The sequence below is a fragment of the Miscanthus floridulus genome, chromosome 3, assembly GCF_019320115.1.
Source record: "Miscanthus floridulus cultivar M001 chromosome 3, ASM1932011v1, whole genome shotgun sequence".
Classification (NCBI taxonomy): domain Eukaryota; kingdom Viridiplantae; phylum Streptophyta; class Magnoliopsida; order Poales; family Poaceae; genus Miscanthus; species Miscanthus floridulus.
Window position 1 is genome coordinate 33,942,025 of NC_089582.1, and position 27,220 is coordinate 33,969,244.

At 44.6% G+C, this 27,220-nt stretch overlaps 1 pseudogene; it reads left to right on the forward strand.

Moving 5' to 3' along the window:
* The first annotated feature begins 21,812 nt into the window (after window positions 1-21,812).
* Window positions 21,813-22,568, forward strand: LOC136543493 (uncharacterized; annotated as a pseudogene).
* The last annotated feature ends 4,652 nt before the right edge of the window (window positions 22,569-27,220 follow it).

Sequence of the window (27,220 nt, forward strand, 5' to 3'; positions counted from 1 at the left end):
GTTTGGTTTTGGTAATTGAGTGACAACTTTAGGTGGACTAATTGTGTTTATGTGAGATACATAGGTGATTAGTCCATAGATATATGTGTATGAGCAACATATGCCATGGAGGTGGAAATGGCTTAGAGATGTTGCACAGCTCACACATGTGATGATGAAGGAGCTCATTGCACATGAGACATGATATTGAGTCATGTGATCAAGGCGGAGAAGATCAACACATGACTTGGCTCGACTTACCGGTTGCAAGTGTGAAGGGCAAGTTGAGTGATGACTTAGCATCGATGGACCGAGGCAACGGTGAAGAGCAAGTGAAGTCAAGATCGATGAACCAATATGATCATGTGATGATATGAAGTGGATCATATCATTGTTGATCGTGTTAGTGCATGTGTTGCATCAACATTGGAGGAGATGGAATGGAATGAGTAAGGCAAAGGTATAACCTAGGGCATTTCATTTCACCGGTCATAGGTGCGTAGAGAAGTTGATGACCGGGTTTAGTATAGATGGTCGTACTATCAAGAGGGGCAAACTTGTTTGCATATCGGTCATCTAGTGCTACTTGAGCGATCTAACTTTGCATCGTTGCTAGGATCGAGTGGCGTGACAAGTTGAGTGGTTAACTCCTTAAAAATGTTTGTGAAAAGCTAACACACATACACATAGTGGTGTACACTTATTGATGTTGGCACATTTGCAAAGGAGAAAGAAGTTGGAGTTGAAACAGATCAACTTGGTGAAGAAACAGAGGTGATAAGTGGTCACTGGAGGTGACCGAACGCTGGCTCCGAGGGGACCTACGCGTCCGGTCATGCTCGGCAGTGAAGGCGCAGGCTTCGAGCTTCGACCGGACGCTGGTGTTGAAAGTGACCTGACACGCAGGGGCCACGTCCGGTCAGTGCTAACGTACGCTGACGCAGGCAGGCGCGAGAGGCCAGAGAAGATCGGACGCACATGTGCATCCGGTCACATGCGAACGGACGCGTCCGATCGTATTTTGGAGGCTCTAGGAGCTCTCTGTTGTTGACTGGACGCTGAGGTGTGGTGAGTCCGGTCAAGCTAAGCAGCACGTCCGATCGGTGGATGAAGGCACGCGTGTGAGGCAGTCATTGGCGACAATGGCTATTTCAAACGGCTAGTGCCACGTGAAGGCGGTACAGTGATCGGACATAGGGACCGGCGCGTTCAGTCACTTGGACCTGCGCGTCCGGTCGCCCCGAACTATGCCTAGTGAAGGGGTACAATGGCTCTATTTTCTTGGGGGCTATAAAACCAAGCATTGGTCGGCCTTGGGCTGGTTGCTGAGCACACTAGAGCCTTGGTGGCTTATGTGGTAGTGCTTGGGAGCCCTCTAACTCACTTAAGCTTGATAGTGTTCATCCGATCGAGTGAGTGAGCGATTCTAGTGCGATTGCATCACGAGGTTGCATCGAGTGGCACTAGGTGATCGAGTTGCAAGCCGGTGGTGCTTGTTACTCTTGGAGGTTGCCACCTCCTAGACGGCTTAGTGGTGGTCTCCGTCGAAGCCCGCAAGAAACTTGTGCGGTGCTCTGGAGAAGAGCTTTGTGAGGGGCATTGTCCTCGCCCCGCGGGAGCCGCGAAGGCAACTCTAGTAGAGCGAGACGCGAAGGGCGACAAGTGGTCCAACCGGGTCAAGTGCTAGAGCTTGTGGTAAGCACTCCACATCGGAGAGTGTGACTTGCGGGTCACCACTAGCAAGAGGACCGGCGGCAACCTTGGAGCTTATCTCAATGGGGACGTAGCGTGTTGGCAAGCATGTGAACCTCGGGAGAAAAATCACCGTGTCAACATTGTTCTTCCCATTGGTTTGCAATCCCCTTACACAAGCTTGTAATTACTTTCATATACATTGTGCTTGTGTAGTTGCTCTGGTAATTAGTTAGCTTCTGTAGCTCACTAGTTACCTTCTTGCTTGTGTAGCATAGAAGTAGCTCCATTGCATGGCTAATTTGGTTTGTCTAACCTTGTTAGTCATATTGCTTAGTTTGTATAGCTAAGTATTTGCGCTCTCTAATTTGGCATTGGTTGTCTTGTTATTGAGCATTGCTAGTGAGCTTAGTAGCTTTATGCTTTTGCTTACTATAATTGTGTAGGAGCTTCCCGATGTGCAAAATACTAGTGGCATAGGTTTGTGTGACCTTGCTCCTAGAATTAGATAGGTGAGCTCTAGCAAACCTGGCTCCTTTGTTTCCTAATTAGGATCTTTATAAGGTGCTTGTGAACTTCGATAGAGGGGTGTAGTTTTGGCTAGACCAATTGTTTTAATTCCGTATTTGTTTCGGTTAGCCGGCGTGATTAAATTTAGAAAGGACTATTCACCCCCTCTAGTCCGCCATCTGGACTTTTCACTGGGCTTGGCCGAGGCCGGCCGCAGCGAGCCATTATCCCTATGCCCTGCTGCCTTACCTCTCGCTGCCGCCATGGGTGTCGCCGTGGCCACGCTGCGCTGTCGTAGCGTCCACACTGCCGACACTCCTCGCAATGTGACGCTGCCACTGTCGTCGCATTATCATTGCATCTACGCCAGTCCGCTGCACCTCTACGCTGTTGCTGGTCCTCTGCGTGTCGCCTCTGTCGCGCGCACGTGGGCGAGCTACCGTCGCCATGCCATTTATGGCACTGCGGCGCATGGGCCACGCTGGTCGGATGTGCGCACGTGTTTTTCTTAGTGCCGGCGCGTGGACCTCTCGACCTCGCCGCTCGCACCCCGCCAAGGTAAGGACGAGTCGAGCCCACTTGCTACGTCGTCTCTCTATTTCCCTCTTTCTCCCTCTATTTTCACCACCGTCGTGTCACGTCACGGTGAAGCCAGAGAGCAAGCACCTCTCATCAATTACTCGTGCTCGTGTCTCCGCCTTCACGCCCCCTCTTCAACCGACCCCACCTTGCCTTGACTCGCATCACGCCAAGCTCCAATTTTGGAGCTTTGCCCGCCGCCGTGCCGTTAAGGCCCATCACCGCCCGCGCCGTGGCCAACCTCCACCACTTCGCCTCGCGCCAATTCCTCTGCACCACTAGCTCGCCTTGGTTCCCTCTCCACCATGCGCATGCCAGTGGGAGCGCTACCGCCACCCCGCTGTCACTAACGTGATCGTGTCCGCCGTGGCTCGTCGCCGTGCTCGTCGCGCGCACGTGGCCAGCCCTGCTCAGGTAGTCACCGGTTGAACCACCACTTCGGCTGGGTTCACGATGTGCCCCTAGTGCTTATTCCCTATCTCTACCATCATGTTAGCGATGTGGCTCACCAAAACGCGGTTGCCTCCATTATAGGTCATCCGTCGCTGGGGAGAGCCCGCTCTGCTTCCCCCCTGCTCGTGCAACCACCACCCATTGTCTCGCGTCGAACCCTAGGTGAGCATCGGCCTCGTAGATAGGTCAGCGTGGGTTCCATGTGGTCGACGTAAGTGCCAGTGCTAGTGCCACCGCTCGCCACGCCGGCGCACGCGGGGATGGTCGAGGACCTTGCCATTGTAAAGAGGAGAAAGATCCGAGGGTTCCGTTGCAAAGTTGTTGTCTATAGAAATAGTAACGTTTTACTGCGGGTTGTTTTGCTCGTTGTCTAGGGGCGTTTTTGCTAATGTGCCAGCGCGCACAGGATTCCCCCGTCGCGGGCTGCCTCGCGCTGCAGGCCAGCCTCATGTGGGTCGCGCCTATGGGACGCCGTGCGCTCACGCGTGCGTGTGTTGTGCTGCGTTGGCCGTGTTGGGCCGAAATGAGTTTATCTTTTTCGTGGAGAATAGAAATAGCTTTTCAATTGTATTTTTGAGCTGATCTTTGGTAAATTATATAAAATCATGTAGGTATCTAAAAATTGTGAAATAAATTTTGTTAAGTTCCTAAAATTGTGCTCTATCTATTAATGTATTTAGTTCAAATATATACTTGTTGATACTAGGAGCTAGTAAATCATTTGAGAGTGCTTAATATTAGTAGGTTAAATATTATAGGATTTTTTGTGACAAAATGGTGATAGCTTTAGCTTTGAAAATTTTACAGTAGCTTCATGGTATTATTATGTGCTCACTGTAAGTTTTGTAGCTTTAGAATAGACCTAACATAAGGGTAGTTAAATGCTCTTTGTTCTAATATACATTAAATCATTAGTAGAAATAGAGATATATTCTTTATTTGTAAAGCTAACTGTTCAACCCTTTACTTGAGGAAGATGATAGTTAGCTTAGTATCTTAGTCATTAGAGCTAGCTTAGTAGTTTATCATGTGTGTTCTTATTTTAAGAGTTGCTGTTGCCGAAATGCTAAGTGTTGCATTATCATCGCATGCATGTAGAGGACGAGTTGGCGGAGATCGTGACCATCAGAGATCACGAGTTTGAGAAGGTGATCGAGGAGTATGAGGAGGTGATCCTCATGTAGGAGGAGGTCCCAGAGCCACCACTGACTGACTGAGCTGACACCACGCCTGTCTAAGACAAGCCTCGGTGCATAACCCTTATTTTAAATAATCACTGGATATATATATGTGTGATGTGCATTTACGTTACATGATTTATATTGAAACTACATGCATAGATAAACCTACCTATGAGTCCTACTAGCATAGGTCGAGTAGCTGCTATGCTTAGGCTATCGGTAGCGTGAGTAACCTGTCGTTACTCGTAATAGGTGATTATTATTATCACTCTCATGATAAATGGTGAAAAGAAATGGAGACCGGGCAGGGATATGGTACTAGTATTGGTGGGTGTAAGAGGTTGTGTCCTGTGGCCAACGGGGCATAGCTTATTTACACTGTTTTTCCTGTCCGTGTCGGTTAAGGACCGGCCGTTGCATTGGATTCTAGTCAGGTCACAGAATTATTATTCTGAGCACATACTTATTTATGGGAGCAGGGAAGGCTCGTTGCTCTCTTGTCGTGGGTTCTGGCTCTTTTCGGATCGACTGATTGGAGGCGAGGATAGTGGAGGTCTAAGCACCACACTGAGTCGGAGACTCAGATGTGGGGGCTTTGAGTCCAAATTTAGACGGGGACCTAGACCCCTTGACAGGAGAGTGGTTGGTTGGTCCTGCTTGTGCCTGGGGTACAAGTGGGACGTGTGTTTCGGGGTACCCAGCTGGGACTACATTGGTTCGCAAATCGTCGTGTAATACGGTACGACTTATCTACGATCTAGCACCGTAGTAAGAACTGAAAGATAAAAGATGGTGAAATGGATCTGATTGCTCAACTCTTGCTTGAAAGTAGAACATGTGCTTATATAAAATGGTTAGATAATGAACTAATCATGACTGCTAATAAAAAACATACATAATGATTCACTACTAGTATTGCTTTTCGTAAAAAGGAAATCCGGCAAACCATAAAGCCTATCATATCTTTTAGAGTCGGAAAATTATTCCGACTAGTCGGGTAAGTCTTGCGAGTACATTGTGTACTCAGGGTTTGTTTATCCCTGTTATAGCTTGACGAGTAGCTGTTGTGTGAAGGATTTTTCTGGTGGGTACAGACGGATCCTTGTATCTTATCGTTAGACGTTTATTGTAATTCCGCTGTTTAAATTCCGCACTCTGAATTTGGTATTGTAATAATATATTTCTAAGAGCTCTTGTTGTATGAAATGGACTAAGTATTGTAAACTCGTTCTCATTATTAGATTCTGGGGGAAAACGTGGATTATTCAAGTTCTTCTTTGGGTTGTGCTCGACGGAACCGTTCGATGTAGCTTGTTTTCGAGTGCTTAGTGTCTGATGAAAGACGAGCGCACCTGAAAACATGTTATTTTGAACGGTCGTGGCACGTCCGCCGGGTGCGATGAACAGGCACCGTCACCAGGGGGCCTCCACGGAGGCGTTGCAGCGCACATTCGAGGGCGACTGGGCGGAGCTCGGCCTCGCGGTCGCCAGCATGGGTGCGGCCCACCACCGGGCGCTCTAGGGCAGCACGCCATGCCTGAGCTAGCCGCTCGACTCCGTGCAACCCGTGCGCACGACGACATGGAGTTTGTCCGAGCGGCCACCTGTGCGCTACCGTCCAACCTGGGGGGTCCTGGGCAACACTGTCGGCGGCGGCGACGTCAACTTCGTCACTTGGAAGCATAGCCCCCGAATTTTTTACTTTTTAGCCATTTTTTCGGAAGTTTCTCACAAATAGACCCCTGGCAGAAAGAATTCAGAAAATGGACCCTAGCTCGGCGCCATCGATGCTGGCGCCGAGCCCCTGGGCTAGGGCAAACTTACATGGAAGGAAGCTCGGCGCCAGTCACTCTGGCGCCGAGCTCGGCGCCGTTGACGCTGACGCCGAGCATGCCAAAATGGATATATAAAATTAACACCCTAGTTTTACCGTGAGATGGATATATAAAATTTTGGCTAAGTCCCTAAATTTACTATGAGATGGACATGCTGAAATTTGTTAAGCCTGAATTTTTACCATGACTTGGACATTGTCAAATTTGATTTTTACCATGGGACAGACATATGCAAAAATGGCTAAGTCTGAATTTTTGCTATGACTTAGAGACTAGAATTACCATGGATATGTAATTTGAATTTTATTGTGACTTGGATATGTTACAATCTGTCTAAATCTGTGATTTACCATGAGATGGGCATATGTATATTTACCACGAGATGGTCTGATTTTTTACCGTGGCTAAGTCCAAACTTGATGAGACTTGTTTTGTTGTCATATCCTCAGAGAGTACTCAAACTCGTAGTAAGATATTAAATTGAGTTGCTATACAAATTTGGAAGATAAAATATCACAAACATGTCAATTCACTGCTACAACATAGCACTGTATTCAAACTTGTGGTCACTATTTGACCATGTTAAAAACTGATTTAGGTTTAGGTCCAAAAACAAAGTTTGTTGTACTCAACTCAAACTACAACTTTTATTAAAGGTCAAACTTTATATTAAAAAAAACTATAATTTTACTATGGTCAAAACTGCATCATGAAAAAGGGTGTTAACTATTGATCCAACACTTAGAAACAATTTTAGGCTCGTTCATCAACATGAACCCTAGATCATTTTTTATCCTAAGTATTTCTATGTTGTTTTAAGTGCTCAAAAGTCAGTGTAAAACTCTAGAGTTAGCCACATTTCTCAATATCCAAGTCATGGTAAAATTTTAAATTTGTCAATGTCCAAGTCATGGTAAAACTCTAGAGTTAGCCATTTTTGCATATGTCTGTCCCACAAATTTCAGCATGTCCATCTCATGGTAAATTTAAAGACTTAGTCAAATTCTAAGTTGTCCATCTCACGGTAAATTTACCATCTCATGGACAACTTAGAATTTAACAATGTCCAAGTCATGGTAAATTTAGGGACTTAGCCAAAATTTTATATATCCGTCTCACGGTAAAACTAAGGTGTTAGGTTAAATTTAGTGGTCGGCGCCATGACCTATGGCGCCGAGACGTTACCTTGGCTTGCCGCAACAGACTAGGCAGCGGGCATGCACTACCTTCGGTAGCATCGTCTCTACCGCTCTGAATGGTTTCCCGGCACCCGCAACTTCTGTTCGCGCATCAATCGATCCATCGACAGACTGGTCTGGTATTCAGCCCTACCCGTCTGGGACGGCACACGGACGGCAAGGCTTGGCCCTGCCCGCCCGGCTGCATGTCCCTGATCCAGCGGATTCTTCTTTCCTTCCTCTCCCTCTGGCGTAATCTGGCCCTCTGACATCTGCTGTAAAATCACGCACGTCGTACTTTGCTATTGCACAGGCGAGGGTAAGGCTTGCCACTGACACCCTTCCCCAGACCCTGCACAGAGTGGGAGCTCTCTGCACTGGGTACGCCCCGCCTTTTCACTTAATGAAGCCAACTATTTGGATCTGCCTTTATAGTTCTCCTTTTTTGATGAAAAGTGGCTTTTAATTGACAAGCTGATTTTCAATTTTGATTATTAATGTACTTCGTCCATTGAGCTTCAAGGAAATTTCCTAGAGAGGCTGTTGATCTAGGCCCAGGTTTTGTTGTATTTTGATGTTTGGGTATTTTCATCTGAATGATGGTTTGAACTATTGCTTCATGTTGCTGCACAGAAACTGAGTCATGTTTATTTATCTGATGTGCATTTCATTATTACAATTCCAAAATAGTCGATACTGCTTGGGCCTGTAGTTTTTTCTTATTGTTATACAGACTCTTATACAACCCTACTTTTCTTTCAGTGCAGTTGCTACTCAAGAAGATGCTCATGTGGTTGAAGACGATGTAGATGAAACAAAAAGACACTTGAATGTGGTTTTCATTGGCCATGTTGGTAAGTTCAGTTTCCTCACTGCCTTCTTTCTTTAACATTATTTTATTGTTAGCTAGATTTGTGCTTATAGAATACTTAATTGATTGATGTGTTCCTGTGTAATTGTTGACTGTGTCTGATGTATGGTTGTGTAACGTGGTTAACTATTAGATGGTGGAAAGATTTGGTTTGTGGGAGAATTTAGCTGTTCTTTGGTGGTTCATGATTGGATGTAAATATCTTGATACTTTGAAACTTAGATGGGGCCATTTTATCATATTTAATGCTTCAGTGGAGATTGAAAGACAAAGATCTCTATTTTCCATGTAATTGATATTTTCATCTGGAATCTTAAAATATTTTCCTTGCAAACTCTCATTAGTTACAGGCCAAAAGATTGTAACATATCAACCTAATCTGAATCCATCAAAATAACAAGATGACATTGAATCTATTCTATGTTGGAAAAATTAGTTCATTGATTGTTTTGACTTAAGTTTACAATTTTAAAAATCTGTTTTCTATCTATGTGTGTTTTGTTGTTCAATATATGACATACTTTTTGATTCTTGATCAGTTGATTTACTGGAGTTCCACATTTGAATTTCTTATTGGAGTTTTATGCTAGTTTTCTTTTTTTCTTGCCTATTCCTTTAAGCCCTAAATAAATCTTCCGATGTTTAATGGGAACGTGCAATTTTCATAGTGCACACTGCCAGCAGGGCTCGCCATTAATTAAATGTCAAGAGGTCATCATGATTTAGTAAATTTCCAGTAGTCTGGTATCCTTTCTCCTAAGCGCTAGGCGGAGTCACCCCCTGAGAACGCCTAGTGTATTTTGTATCCTTGTACGTCATCTACTGCTGAAAAGTTTGAACTAAAGTGCTAATAAAGGGCTCTACAGTAAAAGGTTAGTGTAATTGATTTACAGCAGCTGAACTACAGTCATCAGTGATAACTCAACAGTCTGCTTTATGGCTCATGTTTCTAATTCCAGCATGTACTTTCCCTCTGCCATGACATATTCCCTTGTTTCCCTCTTCCTTCATCCTTGAATGCTTCAAGATGGAAGCTTTTGCTTCTCTTTCTGATCATTATGGCCCTGTTTGAGCTCTAGCTCTACGAAAACTGGAAAGAGTGCCAGATTGTGTGTCCCAGCCTCCCAGGTTCCGAGCAAGTTGGCTGAGATTTTTTTACACTGATTCACTTCTCTGAGTATCAGTAGTTGATATTATCTGCTTACAATTCTTCGCTTTTAGCTTCTTCTACCTTGCGCCAATTATATTTTTCTATTGTCTGCTTATTGTTCTTGACTGGCATATTTAAGAATCACAATGGTTGTGGTGTATTTCATGGTTGCTTCCATTTGTTAAAGGTCATAAATAAATGTGTTAATATTAACTTCGTTGTTGCATGGATCCAGATGCTGGAAAATCAACTACTGGAGGACAAATATTGTTTTTGAGTGGTCAAGTTGATGATAGGACCATCCAGAAATATGAGAAGGAAGCAAAGGATAAAAGCCGAGAAAGTTGGTGAGTAGTTCATTTTTGTTGCAAATAAGTCTTGAGGCTCTCGTGTGGCTATTTGCAAAATTGAGTATTTGAGTTTCACCATGATGCATTTTGAAATCAGGAGACATCACTGTTTATATTACTGATAAAATAGATGCTATGTTTTGTGTGTCCGCTTCTGTTTCATTACAAGCACACTACTGTAGTGATTTTTTTCCCCTAGGTTCCTCTTTTTCTTCTCACGTTTTTTAAATATCTTGTGAAGTGAGAACAGTAAAATGTGCTTAGAATGAACCCACATATACTTATTGTTGCATTGAATTGTAAATAACCATTGCATTCTTGCCTTCGCTATAAGTGTGGCTATTTACTTTTTATATAGCAGGGAAAACAATCCCAATTTGACTTATAAAGGAGAGGGTAAAGACTATTTGACAATTTGGTGTGATGAACGTTAACTGCTTTTGTTGATGTTCATGCTAATACCATTTGTTTTCCTCGCCATACGTATCAAGCTATTTTCTATTTGTTTGTGTTTTTACATAGAAGTGGTTCAAATTCAATGTGTAATAGCTGTTAATGCTTCCTAGATATGAGTTATGAAGTGAATCAGTGGCACTAATTTAAATTAACAACACTTTAACAGTTCGAACCATCAATGGGCCCAATGTGAGGATTGTTCCAAATGGAGGAAACTCCCAATAGATGCCCTGTTGCCCTCCAAATGGACCTGGTCTGACAATAAATGGGATCCAGAAAGGTGATCTTCTCTCATTGTTCCTTTAAGACAATTTGTGCCCATTTTATTTTTTGTGGCATACGAAAACATGATGAATCATCTTTGCATCCATGGGTCCCACATGGCAGCAAAGTATTTTTTTCGTTCAAAGCATTTCATTCAAAGTCGTGTACTTGGAAATAAATCTTAACCCAAAAGCCAGTCTGGTGATCTGGTCTTTATGTATATGCTGTATTGATTGTAATAATAATTTATTCCATGTACGTGTAATCAAAATCTGTAGCAAAATGTTAGACAAAGAATCACTTGATATTGTTTAATCTGAATTCTGAAGTTTGCTATATAAAAAGAGGCATCACATAGAATTTCATCATTGAACATGTTCTATGAAGTATATGATGCTTGTAGCCTCCTATGTACTACATAATCCAGTTGCACATGTACTAGATAGAATGTCTGTTCAGAATACCACATTACACTTTTCACTGACTTGATGCAACTATACTTGCATGTGCTTATATATTTTATTCCTTCAAAATTAATCCCACCTATATGTTCAAGAACTCTCTTGTCCAGCAAATGTTTTCTCTAATCCATAGAATACAATTCATGGATATGTTATTTGACTTCAACATACATATTCGATTATAAGCTGCTGAATTCGTGTAAGTTTTGAAGTATCACCTATGTACCTTGCAGTAGTAAGGTGACTTTTTTCTTGTTTACTTCAACCATATGATAGCACCTAGTCAGTATTCTTTTATGTGATTATTTATGCATAGGGACACATTACTTTGCACCCAGTGCTAAACACATTACATCAATCAGTTCAGTTCCCAGACTAGTTTTGCCTAGCCTTGCCTGCACGAGCGAGCTCACTTTGCCAGCTCGGGTGAGCTAAAATCGCTCTCCCACCTTAGCAAGCAAAAAGCTTGCCGGCGTAGACTCCGAGGACGACTTGCCTGGAATCCAAAGACCTTCCTTCGATCACCTAGCTAGGTCAAGGCGAGGCAAGGATTCATCCAAGAACCAAACGTTAGATGCATTTTTCTGTGATGGATTTGGAAATTTTTATGCGAGTCTGTATGTAAAGTGCATGAAGAATGTTGATAGCTTTCTATGAATGAGTAAACCTAGGATTAAAGTATCACTATTGAAATTGAGCACTGGAGCTGCTTAGGATTGTATGGAACTATTTCCAGCTGTTAAACTGTGTTTAGCACTGGGTGGAAAGTATTAATTTTGTTTCTCGGGTGTTCTAGAAGATATGCATGTATGGTGATATGCTAATTACTCCCTCCATCCCAGAAAAATTGATGGTCTAGGATTAAAAAAAATGTCCAAAAAAAACTTGATGTTTTACCTCTTGGACAATAGATTTGGCCATATCAGTTTGAGATTGCAGTCATGTTTATCTTCAATAAATAGGGGTACATGGGTAATTTCCTTTGAGCACTAATCTGTCCTAAGAATTCTATATCTATATGGTAACAGAATTGCATGACCTTTCTATATTAAATAGGCAACATAACTGAAAACTGGACATGTTTCTTAAAATAATAGTGTTTTTCCCCACATCATGAGAACATCATACACAATTGTGACAACCATATATCTAAATGAGCAGTTAGTTGTATGTTATGTCAAGACAGCTAAATATTCTCCCTCCATTCCAAATTATAAGCCGTTTTGGCTTTTTTAGATACATAGTTTTTGTTATGTATACACTACGTGTAGAATCTAGATACGAAGTAAAAATGACATATCTAGAAAAGCCAAAACGTCTTATAATTTGGAACGGATGGAATAGTTATTTCAATGTTTTCAAGGCGGTAAGGCGAGGCGTGGCGAGTGACTACCGCCTTACGCTTAGGCGAGTAAGGCGTAAGGCGAGGCGACGCCTTACCAACTAAAGAAAATTTTAAAACAGCAGCTCAGAGCAGTATATAGATTTTTTTGAGCAAACTAGGAGCAGTATATAGATGATAAATAAAAAAGGAAAGGAAAAAAAGAAAAAGAAAGGAGGAGTAAGAAGCCCAGCCCACGTGCACCAAGCAGCCCATGTGGCCCTCACCCTAGTAGCCCGTGTCTTCATCTCTCTCGGTCTCTCCTGCACTGCGCCGCCGCCGCAGCTTCCACCTCCGCCCATCTCTCTGTCTCTTCCCTCCCGTTCCCTCCGCCTCTGCCCACCTCTCTCTCTCTCTCTCTCTCTCTCTCTCTCTCGATAGTGGAAGAGGAACAGAGGAGGCGGGGAAACAGCAGCCTGTCGCGCGGATGGGGAAGAGGGTAGGGGGAGGCGGAGTGGCTCGTGTCCTGCTCGATGGAGGACCAGAGGAGGCGGCGGGGAAACAGCAGCCCGCCGGCGGCTGCTCCTCGCGCGGATGGGGAAGAGGGGAGGGGGAGGAGGAGCCTATTCTTGAGGCGGAGGCTCGCCGGCAGCAGCTTCTCCCGGCGGCACGGGCGAACGCGTTCACGCGGGCGAGCAGGTAGGTCCGTCTTCCCCGTGAGCGCTCCTCTCTCTGCTCTCTGATTTCTCCCGCGCTCCTCTCTCCACGCGCGCCTAATCTCTGCGCGCGGGACTGCTCTTTTCCCCCATCCTTTCTCCCGCGCTCCCGCGTTTTCCCGCCGCGAGCATCCCGTATGGCGCCCGCCTTGCTCGATCTGGGGAGAATCGGACGCCAAAGCGACGTTTTCCGGACGCCACAGGCCTAAGGCGGACGCCATACGAATTTGAGGCGAGTCGTCTGCCAAATCGTCTGGCCTGGAGCGCCTTGGCGATTAGGCGACGCCAAAGCGACGCCTTAAAAACATTGAGTTATTTTGCAACTGCTTGGTTTACTCATCACTACATCTTAGTTATTCAGTTAAACACCTGTATTTTTTTTTCTAGGTCTTCTTGCGAACCTGCACAGGAAATAAGTATGGAGGAGCTTGCAGAACTCATTCCTATAAAACATGGTATGGTACACATGCCCTCTGTAGTTTTTATATGTGCTTCTGCAGAATTAGCATTTTCATTAGTGTCTCTTTCCAAATAAAAATGCCAAAGATGCATTTCAGACAGAAAAAGTGGATCGATCCACTATGAACTTTGTACTCTGCATAGAGCTGTAACACAAGAAAAAGTTTAGATCATGAAAGATGGCTCATTGCTACTTGTATCGAGGCATGCCACAGTCCTAGTGCATGCTATAGCTAGGTACTTAGCTGCATTAAAAGGAATCCAAGCTAATCTTGTGTTTTCAGAAAAATGCATGGTGGAGCTTGCCCAACCCATTACATAATGGGCTATGTTTGTTTTCGTTCTGTTGGGTCCTTTTGTTGGTAGCGGTATTGGGATTTCTTGCATTGTAGTTCCTCCGTTTGTAATATGTGGCGTTTAGGACAAGCTAGCTAGTCAAAGAATGCACTAATCAGCTTGTCCTAAAGGGCACATATTTAGAAATGGAGGGAGTGGGAGTCATGCATTTTAAAGGTAGGCCCAATTTGCATAACATCCCTTCATTATTCTATGTAAGATAGTTTGTGTGATGTCTACTACCCCGTTCCAAATTGCAAGTCGTTCCGGCTTTTACATAGCTTCTGCTACATACCTCGATATACATTATGTTTAGATACATAGTAAAGCCTACTTCGTTTGTGTAATGTGTACTAGTATGTAAGATAGCGGTATGTCTACTAGCTTCTGCTACATACCTAGATATACACTATGTAAGATAGTTTGTGTAATGTCTACTACTACGTTCCAATTTGCTATAAACCATTATGTTTAGATACGTAGTAAGCCAAAACGACTTACAATTTGGAACGGAGTATGTTCGAAGTTTCATTTACCTGTATGATAATCTATAACTGTATTTAATGGTTTGTTGTAGCCAAAAAGCCCAAATTGAGGATGGAATCTGATGCTGTTGATGCTTCAGATGGGCTGGACACACTTGCAAACCTTGCAATTCTTGGCGAAGGTGAAGCTCTTCTTTCGCAGCCAACAACAAAACATCCTCGTCATCGTCCCGGCTGTTCATGCATCGTCTGCATCCAACCACCAAGCGGGAAGGGTCCAAAGCACAAGCCGACATGCACCTGTAACGTTTGTATGACGGTTCGCCGCCGCTTCAGGACGCTCATGCTTCGAAGCGAGAAGAAGGCGACAACAGATACGCCTCGCAAGAAAGAGACAGGCCAATCCAGTGAGAAGGTCACACAAGCTGTGTCCGTCCCGCCAGTAGCCAGTGCCAGTGCAACCAGCTCCCCTCGGAAAGCAGATGGAATTGCCGATGGACCCGAAGACATGGCCGTGGATCACAAGGTGACATCCTCTCCCGTCAAGAACCATATTGACCTGAACATCCAACCTGATCGGGATGATGAGCAGTCACCGAAATCTGGTGCGTCTGGTTTGTTGAGCCGAATGTAAACCATAAGTTGCTAATGTACCCTGCACATATTTCTCCCGGAGTTGGCAGGAATTGCCACATTCGTATGTGTGTTCAGGATGAATGAGCTTTGTCTTCGAGTTTGCTCCATTGTTTATGTAAAAATGATTTATGACAGGGATGCCATTTGCTGGCTGCCTGTAAAGATTGGCGTCTAAAGTGTAAGCCTAAACGAGAACAGCCGGTCCGCCACACCGGTACGCGTGTTTTCGGTCAGCAGAGTAGACTGGGATACCACCACGGTTTGCGCAAACTTGAGGAAAATATCCTAGCCAGACTGGTTAAACCAGTATACTTCAAAAATCAAAATACATGGCCGGTGGCTGAATGACGCGATTACGGCCCAAGTGCGACGTTAGTTGGTGAACTGATTGCGTTGTGTGAGGTCAAGTCTGGCCACGCACGGCAGGTCAACTCAGATGGCCAAATCCTCCCCCCTCCAGTGCAGGACTGCAGGCGACTGTGGGACAGAACCTGCTCTTGCCGGGCAGTAGGAGGTCCGCGTCCGCACTGATTGCAAGAACAACACAGAATGAGCAAAGAACCAACGAAATGGGATGCGATGAGCAGCAACTGAGAGTACCCAAAAAGAAGTTGGGGGATGTCAGGGCATCAGTAACCAGCACCTCTGCACCTGTCACTGCTACCAAGTACGATCGAACTTGTCCTTTCTCTTGTGCAAAACCTATCACTATCCCTTGTTACTTGACAAAACCATTTACGAGTTACTTGACAAAACCATTTACGAGTTACTTGACAAAACCATATCTTACAGAGACCAAGAACCAAAATCGAGAACGATCACGGAACAAAAAACCAGAACCCTTCTTGCGAGCCGCAGCTATTGTTTTTGAGTGGTCAAGTTGATGATAGGACCATCCAGAAATATGAGAAGGAAGCAAAGGATAAAAGCCGAGAAAGTTGGTGAGTAGTTCATTTTTGTTGCAAATAAGTCTTGAGGCTCTCGTGTGGCTATTTGCAAAATTGAGTATTTGAGTTTCACCATGATGCATTTTGAAATCAGGAGACATCACTGTTTATATTACTGATAAAATAGATGCTATTTTTTGGGTGTCCGCTTCTGTTTCATTACAAGCACACTACTGTAGTGATTTTTTCCCCCTAGGTTCCTCTTTTTCTTCTCACGTTTTTTAAATATCTTGTGAAGTGAGAACAGTAAAATGTGCTTAGAATGAACCCACATATACTTATTGTTGCATTGAATTGTAAATAACCATTGCATTCTTGCCTTCGCTATAAGTGTGGCTATTTACTTTTTATATAGCAGGGAAAACAATCCCAATTTGACTTATAAAGGAGAGGGTAAAAACTATTTGACAATTGCTGTCTCTACTGGGGACAAACACTTCCTTTGAATGAATGAAAAAATTCGATACAAATGCATGTGCTGATGAGATATGCTTTGAATATCTACAATTGTTAGACAAGGGAAACATAGTAATACTGTGTAGTTCTGGTAAACTGAGAGCATAGGAAACTAGAGAGTTTTTGGTTTATGACTATTTATTATCTTAACCTCCTTTGTAAAGAAACTAGAGTATCGTGTGTGAAATTGTATAATTGCTGTTACGTTAAACATCAGATGCACTTGTTTGCATGGTACAAGCTAGACCACTGTGTATTCTTCAACCATATGCATGACTGATGTTATAAGGTTTTCAGGGAATGAACTTAATGGTAATCTTAATTCAGGATTGTTGATTTGTTTGTTCCCTTATATCATTTCATGTTTTAGCTTGTGTCTGCAGTTTTTGTTTTTCCTTTCTACATTTTTTCCACACCGGTAACAACCGAATTTCATTATGATAGTAACGAAATTACAGAGTTTAGTACGCATCGTTCAGAAAGTAAAACGTAACAGAAAGAGCCACCCCGATACTGATCACCCAGGGATCAGCCATCGGGGGATTAAAACCAGCCAAAAGCAAAACATCCACACTCCAAAGAAACTGAAACGCAAACGAGGGTTCTGATTACATGGCTCTCGGCCTTAGCAGCACGCAGGCTGAACTAACCAATGCAGCTTAGGCTTGACCAGCATACGGCACAATCTGCCTTTCTTGCGCTTGTCTTCATATGTTTCTGATGGAATCGCCTTGATGGTCTCCGCACCTTGAAGAACCTGCTTCTCCAGCTCAGACTTCTGGACCCCTGCCCAATATGTAATAAAAGAACACATCATACAGATAATTTCAGTAGGAGATTTGACCCTCTCATTATCAAAACAAACTGCGTTCCTAATCCTCCAGATGGCCCAGCATACAGCACCAAGACCCATAGCATAGACAGGAGTTTTCCCTTTCTACATTTGAAGTGTCGCATAATTCCATTTGCACATTTATTGACATACTGAGAAGCCTGAACACGAATTCCCTTATAATTCTTTTGACTGAATGAGTGCATCATTTTTTATTTTATTACACGTAACTACATCAATTCCTGTATGATACTTGGGAAGCATTATGCCAAAGAATTCTAACTATGTCACTTAGGTGGCGTTTGGTTTGTGGGATACAGCGGGTGGGATAGGGATATTTTTTTTTTGAACGCAAGGTGGGATAGGGATATCATAACCCAATAGCTGCATAACCCATGTTTGGTTCATTGGTTTGGGATACAGTGGAGGTTTGGGTATGGGATAGGATGGCCTCTCATCCCACCAAATGTATCCCAGTGGGGAGGGTGGGTTACGATGGGATAGCTCGAGCAAGAAGCATGGAGGCGGCGAGGGGAGCCAGGGACTGCACCTCGGATTCTGACATCGTGGAGATCGATCGATGATGAAGACGCAACCGCAGATAGTCGCGCGGCTTGCCGCGCTACGGAGGGCCGCGGGAGCTGGTGCTCGCCATGCCGCGAGGACCACGGGAGTTGCCGCGTCCGTCTCGATGCGTGGCGTCTAGTCGCGTGGGCCGAGCGTCGAGAACCCCTGGATCGACGAGCTTAAGCAGCAGCAGCCTCCGCCGCCTACCATCGGTGGCCCCACAAAGCTGCGCCGCCCCATAGGCAGCCGTAGGCGCCTCGCCATGCGGGCAGTAGTAACTGGCAGTCAGCGCCGCCGCCGCTTATCTCGTCGCGTGGTTAGCTAGAGTTGCTCGACTTGCACACCGCTGCACAGGTGCCTGAGGTCGCTGGATGCCTGGATCTAAGCTCGATTCGATGAACCAGGAGGAGGCGATGGAGAAAATTGCATTTTTAGCCCTCTAAACAATGCGCAAGCATCCGAAACATTGTTTTCGTAAAAATAGCATCCAAAACAATTGCTTCTTGTTTTCTTTATCATTTTACCTTTTCTCTTTCTTTCTCTTTATTTCTCCTAAAATCTGGACAAAAGTGCCCCTTGCTAATTAAGATGCTAATTTCACGTAACATCCGCATCTGCTGGCACTGGACAGCGCTGGTCGCCGCTGCAGGCGTGGGCGCTGGCTGCCTGCGTGTGACTGCATGTGCACATACCCATATAATAGAATAAACAAATTTATGCGTATCACACATTCTGCCGCCGTCTCTCTTTCCAGCACGCGAGCCCTAGCTGGCTCTCCACGGACGACGTGCCGCCGCCGCTCGAGATGACCCCGCCGGCCAACACGCCGCCGCCGTGCGACGTGCCGTGCGACGTGCCTCCGCGGCCCGACATGCTGCCTCCGCCTGATGCCGTAGCACACCCCATCGCTGAGGGGGACTTGATCGCTACGGTAAGAGCCCTGCTGCCCGTTGTCGCGATTCCGGCCTTGCCGCACAACGCGCCGAGGCCAACCCCACTGCCTGCCGTACATAGGTATGCGATGAACGACTGTACTCCTATTCTCCCAATTCCTGTCTGAAGTGCAGTTTGATGAAGTTAATATGATTTGTCAGGTCCGATTTAGAATTTGTGGAAACTATGCCACCAGTTGATTGGGATAGCTCGCAGATCATGGAAACACATGATGAGGAAGGACGAATCGAACTTTTGAGTGAAGATCAGATGTACGTGTTTTTAGGCTTGAGAGACGAGGAGTCAGGAAAGGTAGCTACATCACATGATCGTGTAATGGTTGAGGAGGGTAGTCATGAAGATGATGCTGTGATTCCTAATAATGATGACATACCCACTGAGTTGGTTATTTCATATGATAAGGACCACCCACAAATGGATCTTGGTACGATGTACCCATCAATGGACGAGTTCAGGTTGGCAGTGCGACAATTTGCAATCAATGAGGAGTTTCAATTAGGGACAACGCACTCTGATAAGGAGAGATTTAGAGGTTTCTGCAAGTCTAGTGATGATTGCCCTCGGCGGTCGCACCCGCCACAGCCCCTCAGGGCCGGCCCTGCTCTCTCGACATGTTCGTCGTTGAGAACAAGGGTTCAAATCGGATATGGTCGGATAACTACGGATACGAATACAGATAGCTACAATGTTTCTTGGATTTCGATAAAAATACGGATTGTTGGATATGATACAAATGTATATCGACATCGTAAATATGTGATTGAGTATTCGGATACTGATACGCTATTAGATGTTGAATATCCGGACTCGGATACGTACGGATTTGAACTAGTCTAAACAGATTCTCTCTATATCATTTGCACCACCCTTGCCTGCTAGAATGAATATTACATCACTAATAATAGATCAAAGTACACATTATGTTAACATAGTCCAAATGTTTGGTTAGTTCAGTTTTCCGTGGCATATAACCAAAACTTTTTTTTTGATCAATGCATATAACCAAACTAACCGTAAAAAGTTCGGGTAGCATAAACTCAGACCAAACTAATGACCAAAAACTTCTCAAATAGTTTGCTTCAATCTTCGGTCAGTTATGTCCAGTCTTATACTACCTGGCTATCCCTCTCCAGCAACGACTATGGCTATGGGTCGTTGGTGGCAGCAAGTCCCTCATCACCCTCTCACCTCTTTCGCCACATGGAGGTGCTGATTAAGGTCGGCCAATTGCGCAGGCAGTTCTCCCCAACGCAGTATTGCTTACCAACATTCTTCCAATTCCTACTTTTTTTTCACTCAAGCTATGCATCGATTTCTACGGATAACTTTTCCAGATTTTGTCATGAATATCCAAGAACAGGTAAGGACTAGAAAATAGCACGCGGCCTTGCCGCGTGTCTATACGGTTGATTTACCCTATGTTACCATTTATGTAGTATTTAGGATTACCCTCAATTCTTAGTAGGTAGTAGCTCTGGTGTTAGTACCTCAATGATATTTGATATGTGTCGCCACTATTAACCATAAGGCCATCAACAGTTTAAATTGCTATCTTCAGTTAGTTTAGCGTCAATCGTTCACATCTTAGGCAATCAATAAACTTTAGAAATATTTAAATAAAGAGGAAATTATTTTCTTGGCCCAAAAAAAGTGCTGCTTAGTTTCTTGGCTCTTTTTTTCTCGAACTTGCTTATTTGGCCCTAAAACGATTTTTCTTTAATTTGGTTTCTTAGCCCTTCCATTAGTTTGATGGGCTAATGATGTTAAGCTGTACGCGAACTTCGTAATAGGTCCATGGGCATAAACCTTGCCTTGGACTGGACTGGAGTATGAACCCTTAGAACTAACGGTGTTAAGCCGTACGTGAGCTTCGTAATAGGTCATGGGCATAAACCCTAAGCCTTGGACTGGAGTATGAAGGCTTCTGTGTTGGCTGTTGCGTGGCGTGCTGAGAACAGTCATGTGTACGTTCCAGGGACCAGCGGTGAGACTATATGGTGCTGCTAATTTTCAGTTTGTTTAGTCATTTGAGGTGTCGTCTATTTGATTTACATATTGATTTCTCTTTTGATCTTTTTTCTTTGCATATGCTGTGCGTAGGCTGTGTGGCCGGTTCCTTTCTCTCGGCGTTGCATATATAGTACTGAAAGAGATTATTTAAAGGCTTAGAATATTGAAGTTCATGGCTTTGGGAATCTGTGAGGAAGCTGGAGAGACTTGCTACAGAATCAGATGGAAATGAGAAGCAGGATAGTCAATCGTTCTTTTCAGTTGAGAAAGATGGGAATTTGCCCCGTTCGTTTGGCTGATAAGCCATGGCTGAAAGTACGGTTGGCTAATTTATCGTGAGAGAAAAATATTATTTGTTGACGAAAAAAATATGGCCTATAAGCCAAACGAACAGGGCAATCGCTGCTAGGCGATGGTGCTAGTAATTTCTAGATGAGTGCCAGCTGGTGAGCTCTATGACCAAATATCCACCGTTAAAAACGAATCCAACGTCCAATCAAAAGTAGATGACGTGGCTTTATGATTTGCTAGAGCTTGGCTCAGGATTAGAGTGTAGAGATTCTCTGTGTAGGTTCTAACACGTTTCACTCTGTCTGTATCTGCCATAATTCTGTGGCATCTAATTCATGTCTTCGTACACCTTTGTGCACACACTGCAGTTTAGAAAAAAAAGTTATGGTCCAAGTTCAATTCAATCTCCCCTCAAAAAAAAGTTCAATTCAATCGCTGCCGCACAAGATACAAAATTCGTCAGGGATGTAATTTTGAGTCCCAAGAACATGCTACGTTGCAGTTGGAGTGACGCCATTTTATTTATTTGATTGTTTGAACGGATAACTTGTGGGAAATTTTCAAGTTACAGGGACACTTGAGGAAATTCGAATGGTTATATGTTGTCTTCTACACCCGTTCCGTCGCCGCTCCCTTCAGTTTCTCCAAACCGGGCTCCTGTACGAAGATAGGCTTTTCTGGAGGTGCCATCCATCTCTTCCCCTTCATTTAATCTGCCGTTTAATCTCAATCAATCTCTCAAAAAGCTGTTCTTTTTTCCTTCTTTTGTTTTGTATCAATCAGATTCAGATCGCCTAGGGGGAAGTCTGAATGAATTAGGCTCCCAAGTCGAGATCGAGGAGGATGATCCGGCGGTTCGTGAATGTCGTGGCGCGGTCAATTACAAGACCGATATATACTCGCTGGACCGCCTGGACGTCTCCAAGCATCTCTTCCACCAGTCAAGAGCGGACGCACGGGTGGTGCCGTTCCTAGCAGAAGCACAGGACAACAGCGGTGATAAGCAGCCGATGCTGGACAGGTTGAAAGAGCTGCCATCCGCCATGACTACGTGGAGCAGCTCCAATGTGGACTACTTCTCACTTCTGGGCTCCCGCTGCAAGGAGGGTAGGATCCTCTGCATGAACAAGGTGGGCACCGCTGTCCTCTATGACCCCCATTCGAGTTCCAATTTCATCTCTTCCAGTGCCACCCTTTGTCGACGATCCCCAGTACAAATACAAACCAGCCGTCATCAGCTCTTGCACCGTGGTGGACAGTGGCCACACGATCTGCTTGTCTTCAGCGGCAGAGGGCATTGGAACTTATTACCTCAACACAGTGAGTTGTGAATGGAAGCGTGCTGGTGACTGGGTGCTGCCCTTCACTGGCAAAGGTGAGTACATTGCTGATCTTAAGCTCTGGCTGGGCTTCTCCCTCCGCAGCCCTGGTTACCTTCGTGCAGCGTCTGGCCTCTCTGACATGCTCATGGATCATCACAAACCAATGTCGCTGGTTGCCTGGCCTGATCACACGCCCAAGGAGTGGATGGCAGTAAATGTTAAGCTCCTCAGCCAGGGCTCAGGCAATTTGCCGTTGCTAAGGTCTTCAGAGGTGTGAGCAACACAGAGGAAACAGGCTTGTTTTCTGAGCGGGATACAGTTCAGGTTGAGGTTGTTATCCTGAGTGGCGTGGAGCTTGAGTTCAGAGGCAAGGATACTAATGATGACCTACAAGGGTTCAAGTTGTTCCAGCACAAGTACATTTGCTACACTTGTGCCAACAGTACTGCCATACGCTATGTGCTATAAATAAAAGATCAGTATCGTTGGCTCTAGTATGTTAAGCATTTCCTGCTTAGCTATTGTGTGCATTAGAGCCTGTAAGAGACCACTGAATCGAAACATGGTGTGGGTTTGTATACCTGATTTTTCGCTCATAATTGGATGTCTAAATAATAGCATAGACTTGCTATTAATCTGTTGACTTGCTCTGAGCTGTGTGACATAGTACTTTTCTCTTTTTTCCCTAAGGATTTCAGGAAGGCTTTTGATTCGTTGTTCCTACTCGTCTCATGGCTAGTATGGAAGGATAGGAACAGCCCGTCTTTGACAAGGTCGCAACCATGCCGGCTTGGTTGCTGCCGTCAATTAAGCTGGACGCAGATGTTCGGGTAGAAGCAGGTTTCAGCCGTCTGTCTGTCTGCGCTTCTTGTGCGCTGGTAGCTCGTTAATCCTCTGTAATCTAGCTTAGTGCTTCCTGCCGCTTTTATTTTCTTTTCTATTTTGTCCTGGTGTGCGGCAATCCGGGGTTTGCCTTGTGTTTGTAATGCTACCACTACGGGAATCAGAAGATTTGCCGAGTGCCCCTGGCACTCAGCAAAGCCTAAAAAACATCCGGTAAAGGGTTTGCCGAGTGTCACACTCGGCAAACGACACTCGGTAATTTTTTATCGGCAAACAGACTTTGCCGAGTGTTTTTTGTCGGACACTCGGCAAAGATTTCGCCGAGTACCCAAAATACACTCGGCAAACATTTTTTTCGAAAAAAAAACAACCACAAACATTTTTTTCGAAAAAAAGCCACCACCGGCGGTCTCCTAGGCGGCGCCCTTCCCCTGCGTCTCGCCTCCGCTCCCCGGCTTCACGGCCGCCGCCACGAGCCACCACCGGCCACCACCAACACGCCACCGCCGCCCACCACCACCACGCCACCACTCGCCATGCCGGGGAAGAGAGGGAGAGGAGGGCGTGGCCGCCGGATCCGGGGAAGAGAGGGAGAGGAGGGGGCGGCCGGGCCGGATCCGCCGCCGGGGAAGAGAGAGGAGGGAGAGGAGGGGGAGGGGTGCCGGCGGTGGGAAGAGAGGGAGAGGAGGGGGCAGTGAAAGGTCCTAATGGCTAGAGGGGGTGAATAGCCTAATAAAATTTCTACAACAACACTTAGCAAAACGGTTAGACAATTATGAGGCGAAGCAAGTGTTGCGCTAGCCTACTAAAAATACAAGCCACCTACCTCAATTCTAGTTTAGATAGTATCTATCCACACAATAGCTATAACACTACACTAAGTTAGTGTGCTCTCAAAAGCTAACTAAAGAGCCACACTAACCAAACTAACAAGCTCTCACAACTAGCTACACTAAAGAGCTTGACAACTAGTTTGCGGTAATGTAGAGAGTAAGTAAGATAGTTATACCACCGTGTCGAAGAAGGAGCCAATCAATCACAAGAGTGTATAACAATGAAGACCAATCACCTCGAAATCAAATGATGAACACAATGATTTTTTTACCGAGGTTCACTTGCTTGCCGGCAAACTAGTCCTCGTTGTGGCAATTCACTCACTTGGAGGTTCATGCGCTAATTGGCATCACATGCCAAACCCTCAATAGGGTGCCGCACAATCAACATAATATGAGGATCACACAAGTCACGAGCAATTTACTAGAGTACCTTTTGGCTCTCCGCCGAGGAAAGGTCAAGAAGCCCTCACATTCACCACGATCGGAGCCGGAGATAATCACCACCCTCCGCTGAACAATCCTCGCTGCTCCAAGAAATCTAGGTGGCGGCAACCACCAAGAGTAACAAGCGAATCCCACAGCGAAACACGAACACCAAGTGCCTCTAGATGCAAACACTCAAGCAATGCACTTGGATTCACTCCCAATCTCACAAAGATGATGAATCAATGATGGAGATGAGTGGAAGAGCTTTGGCTAAGCTCACAAGGTTGCTATATCAATGAAAATGGCCAAAGGTGTGAGCTTCAACCGGCCATGGGGCTTAAATAGAAGCCCCCACGAAATCGAGCCGTTGTACCCCTTCACTGGGCACAACTCGGGGTGACCGGATGCTCCGGTCATGTTGACCGGACGCTGGACCTCAGCGTCCGGTCGCTCGATGACAGCCACATGTCCCCGCTGTTCAACTGCATTCGCCCGATCTCAACGGTCATATCGTGAACGGATGCTGTAGCATAACTGACTGGACGCTGGACCTCCAGTGTCCGGTCATTTCCAGTAAGGGTCCAGAAACGTTTTTCTTCAACCGGACGCGTCCGGTCATGCTTGACCGGACACAGCCAGCATCCGGTCACACTGTGACAATTTCGCACGCTGCCCGACAACAGGACCGGACGCAGGACCTCAGCGTCCGGTCAGTGACCGACACTGGCGTCTTCACTGCCACACTTGATCGAACACTTAGTGACCAGCAAGACTAACTCCTTTTCACCTCTATCTTCTTCACCCTTGCTCAAATGTGCCAACCACCAAGTGTATCACCTTGTGCACATGTGTTAGCATATTTTCATAAACATTTTTAAGGGTGTTAGCATTCCACTAGATCCTAAATGCATATGCAATGAGTTAGAGCATCTAGTGGCACTTTGATAACCGCATTCCAATACGAGTTTCACCTCTCTTAATAGTATGGCTGTCAAACCTAAATGTGATCACACTCTCTAAGTGTCTTGATCACCAAAACAAAATAGCTCCTACAATTTTTACCTTTGCCTTGAGCTTTTTGTTTTTCTCTTTCTTCTTTTCAAGTCGAAGCACTTGATCATTACCATGGCATCACCATCTTCATGTTATGATCTTCATTTGCTTCACCACTTGGACTGTGCTACCTATCTCATGATCACTTGATAAACTAGGTTAGCACTTAGGGTTTCATCAATTCACCAAAACCAAATTAGAGCTTTCAATCTTCCCCTTTTTGGTAATTGATGACAACCCTTATACAAAGATATGAATTAAAATTCAATTGAATCCATGTTGCTTGTCCAAGCATATTTACCATATGTAAAAGGATATGGACAAGTTTCATGAACTCCATATGGTAGTAATTGCTCCCCCTACATATGTGCTAAGAGTTTGGATTGTAGCTTGCACATATGATTAGATAGGAAGTATAGGAGGCAATGTCTACCAAATGATGCTAAGGTATAAAAGATGGACCTTTGAAGCATGATACCAATCGGAGTGCACCATTATACCATCCTTAGCACCATGGTTAGCTAGATACCACTTATAAATATTTGAAAATACTAGAGATGAAGTCATTAGCTAACCTATGCATACTAGTTTTTCATTTCATCATTCAAATCTACAACTAGCATACACCACACAAGCATGGATATTGGAATTTAAAACTTGTGCCATGCAAGCAAACATATGAAATGCACATTCAAATGCACCATACAAGTTTATGAGCTTGCTCCCCCTACTTGTGTGCTCAAAATTTTAATTGATCCCCTTTCTTTGTCATATTTCTCCCCCTATGTGAAATGCTTCCCTTATCATTCTATTTTCCCCCCATGTACTAATATCTTCATTTCTCCCCCTTTGTTATTCTTTACTATCTTTGTACAGTAATTTCTCCCCTTTGTCATCAATGACCACAAAGGATTAAAATGTGGATAATACCACTTGTAGGGTCGAGATTATCAATGTCAATCAATGGGGTGAGGATCATATTTCCAAATTTGGTTTAAATCTAGATCATTTGCCAAAGATATTTAATTCGGTTTGATCCAAGGACAAGCTTCTTCACACCTCTAAATAAGGGTTATCTTGTACCATGTTGAATTAAACACTTAGAGCCTATTTTCTAGATTAAACACTAGGTTTACAAGCCCACAAACATGTCATATGCTACCACTAGATCAAGTCAAGCATAGAAACAATAGTGGTACCATATAATCATCAAATCCATTTGATTTTCATGAATGGACCTTATAAAAGGTCCTAATGAAATTGAGAAATGACTAGATGCACTAAACATGTCCTTAGCAAGGATGTATGTCATGCCAATCAACTTTTACCTTTGATTGCTCGAAGGAGAGGCATGTCATATAAGTGGGGGGGGTGCATCAACACATATTTGAGAAATCCAATATGTTCAACTCATTTCTTAGCTTGCAAAACCTTTTCTCATCCAATGGCTTGGTGAATATATCGGCAAGTTGATCTTTGGTGCCTATACTCTTAATGCATATGTCCCCTTTTTGTTGGTGATCTCTTATGAAATGGTGGCGGACATCAATATGCTTTGTTCTTGCATGTTGAACCGGATTGTTGGTCAACTTGATAGCACTCTCATTGTCACATAGCAACGGCACTTTCTTGAACTTGATTCCAAAGTCAATCAAAGTGGCCTTCATCCAAAGTACTTGTGCACAACAACTACCGACAGATATGTATTCGGCTTCGGCGGTTCATAATGCAAAACTATTTTGCTTCTTTGATGATCATGAAACAAGTGATC